Source organism: Coregonus lavaretus (genome assembly GCF_964263955.1).
Source record: "Coregonus lavaretus genome assembly, chromosome: 27".
NCBI classification, from domain to species: domain Eukaryota; kingdom Metazoa; phylum Chordata; class Actinopteri; order Salmoniformes; family Salmonidae; genus Coregonus; species Coregonus lavaretus.
The window spans coordinates 39,410,533-39,415,532 of NC_140014.1; positions in this window are offsets into that span (position 1 = coordinate 39,410,533).

Below are 5,000 nucleotides of genomic sequence, written 5' to 3' on the forward strand. Positions count from 1 at the left end.
TCAGACGATTACGTCGGCAGACCAGTCGTGATGGATCGGCGGGGCTCCGTGTCAACACTAGGAGGTCCCGTCCGGTTGACAGAGAGGTAGATAGCCGGGAGATGGGCCTGGCTCGAGACTAGCTCAAGGCTAACTGGTGCTTGCTTCGGGACAGTGGTGATTAGCCAACAACAACAACAGCCATTCGGTTGCAGCTAGCTAGTTGTGATGATCCGGTGTTAGGGTCCAGTGATTCAGTGATTCCGGCAGAAAGTCCGATATGCTCTGGCTCGATAGCTAGATGTGCAGACTGTGCAGACTGGCCGATAATTGTCCAGGCTAGAGCTGGCTGGTAGGTAGTGCAGGCCACGGCCACGGACAATGGTGAAGACCGCTAACGGTGGCTAATAGCAAGTAGCTAGTTAGCTGGCTAGCTGGCTAGTTTCAGCCGGAGGTTCTAGATAAAAAGGTATAAAGAAATAATAGAATCCGTTCCACATTCGGTGAGGCGGGTTGCAGGAAAGTATATTTAGTTAAAGGATGGAAAGTGAGATTGAGAAATATATGCGAAAAAGACAAAAAACAAAAAAAACAGGCTATTTACACGAGGACACTACAGAATACACGACCGCACTGCTATGCCATCTTGAATCCCCCAAAAAATATCAAAAATAACAAATAAAAAACAATATATAAAAATAAAAAGATGACCCAGAACAGGAAATATCAGAGAGAGACAAACCACATGACCCTGAACAGGAAATACTAGAGAGAGAGAGACAACACATGACTCAGCACAGAAATACCAGAGAGAGAGCGAGAGAGAGATACAGAGAGGGAGTAGGGCAGAAAGAGAAAGAGAAAGAAAGATAGGGGGAAAGTGTCCAATGTTTACAGCCCATAATGGCAACCAGGCTATAGTGTGGTGACTGTAAGCAAAGTCATTCCTACTCCGTATATACTTTAACGCTGTGATGCATTCCTCTTTACCCTCCACCTCCCCTTTCTATCTGTCCCTCTACCTCTATCTCTCTCTCTCTCTCCTTCTCTCACATGTGCAGAGGACGCCAGTGTAGTGTTACAATACACAGCCCCTGACTTCAAAACCTATTTATAGAAGTAACTGGGTAAGAAAGTGGAAGAGAGAGGGATAGAGATGGAGAGAGGGGGAGAGCTAGGGTCCCGCGTCCTGCAACCAAACAATCATGTCCCGCATTTTATCAACAAATTCAAACACCACTAATTTAGTAAAAAAAGTTGATTTGTCCTGAATTTCAGTCAGCTATTCCAACCTTTCTCTTGCAGTCACATTTTGCATATGTAAAGATATACACTGAGTGTACAAACATTTGGAACACCTTCCTAATATTGAGTTGCACCCCCTTTTGCTCTCAGAACAGCCTCAATTTGTCGGGGCATGGACTCTACAAGGTGTCGAAAGCGTTCCACAGGGATGCTGGCCCATGTTGACTCCAATGTTTCCCACAGTTGTGTCAAATTGGCTGGATGTCCTTTGGGTGGTGGACCATTCTTGATACACACGGGAATATGTTGAGCGTGAAAAACCCAGCAGCATTGCAGTTCTTGACTCAGACTGGTGTGCCTGGCACCTACTACCATACCCGTTCAAAGGCATTTAAATATTTTGTCTTGCCTATTCACCCTCTGAATGGCACACATACACAATCCATGTCGCAATTGTCTTAAGGCTTAAAAATGATTATTTTACCTGTCTCCTCCCCTTCATCTACACCGATTGAAATGGATATAACAGGTGACATCAATAAGGGATCATAGCTTTCACCTGGATTCACCTGGTCAGTCTATGTCATGTAAAGAGTGTGGTAGCCATGGTGATGTTAAACACTTCTCCAGTCATTGTTGATATCTGATATTCTGTGCAGCGCAAGACGAAACGTAAGCCAATGTCATAGGCCTATCATCAACCAATCAAATTACTCAAATCCTTTCTGGCTAAATTCCAGCTAAACCTGGAGAAGACAGTGAGGCCTAACCAAGTGGCCTGTCTGGAAGCACGGTTTCATCTGCTCCTACAGTCTTGCGTCGGTACTGCAATTTAACTGACATCCGGCCCGGAAAGACAACTTCCATAGACGGCCCCATAGAGAAGTCAGATTTGAAAATTCCTAATAAGACACTTCAGCTAAGGTCAATTATTTTTTTAAATCACTCAGCCGAAGATGTAACATTTTATATTCATCCAATGTCTGCCATGTTTTCGGATGACTTGATGACATCATCACTGCTAGCGCTGCTCCCTGTGTGCAGTGAGTGCTAGTGCACATGTGAAGTTGGGCTGTGTAAACCGGATGCAACCAGGATATAGACGGTCCATGAATCGGCGTATGTGAAAGTGAGTAGATTACGTTGAAAACAATGGTAGGACATCTTGTACGCATTTATTTTATACCTCAGTGGGCCTAACTATTTACAGAAAGCTTCTGAGGAAGAGCTACAAAAGTAAGTAAATCGCCGTATTAGACTGAAATATATAAGGTCATTTCATCAAACTTGTGAGGCTCTTCAGCCACACATCCTGCTACTAGTCACTTTCTCCTAATGTCTGCCTACATGTACAGTACCAGTCAAAAGTTTGGATACACCTACTCATTCAAGGGTTTTTCTTTATTTTTAATTTTTTTTACATTGTAGAATAATAGTGAAGACATCAAAACTGTAAAATAACACATGGAATCATGTAGTAACCAAAACAGTGTTAAACAAATCAAAATATATTTTATATTGGAGATTCTTCAAATAGCCACCCTTTGCCTTGATGACAGCTTTGCACACTCTTGGCATTCTCTCAACCAGCTTCATGAGATAGTCACCTGGAATGCATTTCAATTAACAGGCGTGCCTTCTTAAAAGTTAATTTCTGGAATGTATTTCTTTCTTAATGCGTTTGAGCCAATCAGTTGTGTTGTGACAAGGTAGGAGGGGTATACAGAAGATAGCACTATTTATTTTGTAAAAGGCCAAGAACAGCTCAAATCAGCAAAGAGAAACAACAGTCCATCATTACTTCAAGACATGAAGGTCAGTCAATATGGAAAATGTTAAGAACTCAATCTGGAACATTTCAAGAACTTTGAAAGTTTCTTCAAGTGCAGTCACAAAAACCATCAAGCGCTATGATGAAACTGGCTCTCATGAGGACTGCCATAGGAATGGAAGACCCAGAGTTACCTCTGCTGCAGAGGATAAGTTCATTAGAGTTACCAGCCTCAGAAATTGCAGCCCAAATAAATGCTTCACAGAGTTCAAGTAACAGACACAACTCAACATCAACTGTTCAGAGGAGACTGTGTGAATCAGGCCTTCATGGTCGAATTGCTGCAAAGAAACCACTACTAAAGGACACCAATAATAAGAAGAGACTTACTTGGGCCACGAAACACAAGCAACGGACATTAGACCGGTGGAAATGTGTCCTTTGGTCTGGAGTCCAAATTGGAGATTTTTGGTTCCAACCGCCGTGGCTTTGTGAGACACGGTGTGGGTAAACTGATGATTTCCGCTGGTGTATTTCCCACCGTAAAGCATGGAGAAGGAGGTGTTATGGTGTTGGGGGTGCTTTGCTGGTGACCCTGTCTGTGATTTATTTAGAATTCTAGGCACACTTAACCAGCATGGCTACCACAGCATTCTGCAGCGAGACGCCATCCCATCTGGTTTGGGCTTAGTGGAACTATCATTTGTTTTTATATATAATGTGGTCAAAACTCAACTGCGCACGCCACTAGGCCGAATGTGCTTTGATTGAAACATAATACAGGAAGGCTACATAGTTTGTTAACACCATCTGTTCTAATTTGCTCACGAAACTTTGCTAATTCAAGAAGATCTAAATGCATATTCACATGAATCTGATGGAGATCAAATGATTGGCATGCCGACGCAGTTTGGAAGCAAAACGTGAAGAATGATCATTGACGATTGACAGTGACGATGGCCTATTTTGAAATAATTAGGTAAGCCTAACTTGCTGTTTGAGGGTATTATGAAATATAAAATGTTCTTGAGACAATATGTGTGGGTATAGGCATACGTAATGATATAATAATGCTATTCAACTGGCTTCATCAACTTAGAGAACGATGACGTAATTTACATTTTTTATTGGGCACCGGCACCTAAAACACTTTCACAGCAAAACGAGTGGGAGGGAGATGTGTTTCGGGCTACACTGTCCCCCGAGTGTTCCGCAGAATCATCCTGTTGTCCCGCATTTGGGTATCTAAATGTGTGTGTGTGTGTGTGAGTGAGAGAGTGAGAGAGTGAGTGAGTGAGTGAGTGAGTGAGTGAGTGAGTGAGTGAGTGAGTGTGTGAGTGAGTGAGTGAGTGAGTGAGTGAGTGAGTGAGTGAGTGAGTGAGTGAGTGTGTGAGTGAGTGAGAGAGTGAGAGAGTGAGAGAGTGAGAGAGTGAGAGAGTGAGTGAGTGAGTGAGTGAGTGAGTGAGTGAGTGAGTGAGTGTGTGAGTGAGTGAGAGAGTGAGAGAGTGAGAGAGTGAGAGAGTGAGAGAGTGAGTGAGTGAGTGAGTGAGTGAGTGAGTGAGTGAGTGTGTGAGTGTGTGAGTGTGTGAGAGAGAGAGAGAGACAGAGAGAGAGAGAGAAGGATAGGGAAAGAGGCATTATCAAGTCAAAACACCCACAAACTTCATATGATCATGTATATAACGGGCCTAACTATGACACAACACCCAGAAAAGAGCTTGAGATATAACAGGTCCAAAAAAAGACACAACATCCACAGCCCCCATATCACAGACTCAATAAGATAATGCAACACCCAGCCCACTCATCAATTCACACTTGATGACAGACACAGAAAAACACACCACACCTACGGTTCATATCTGTTCAGTAATAAAAGCAGACGCTACACCCAGCCAATGAATCAGGAACACGGCGAGATACAGAGAGACACACAGGGAGGAAAAGGGATCAATGATGATAGCAGATGTAGAAAACACAAGCTTAGGGCCAATAACAATGACCA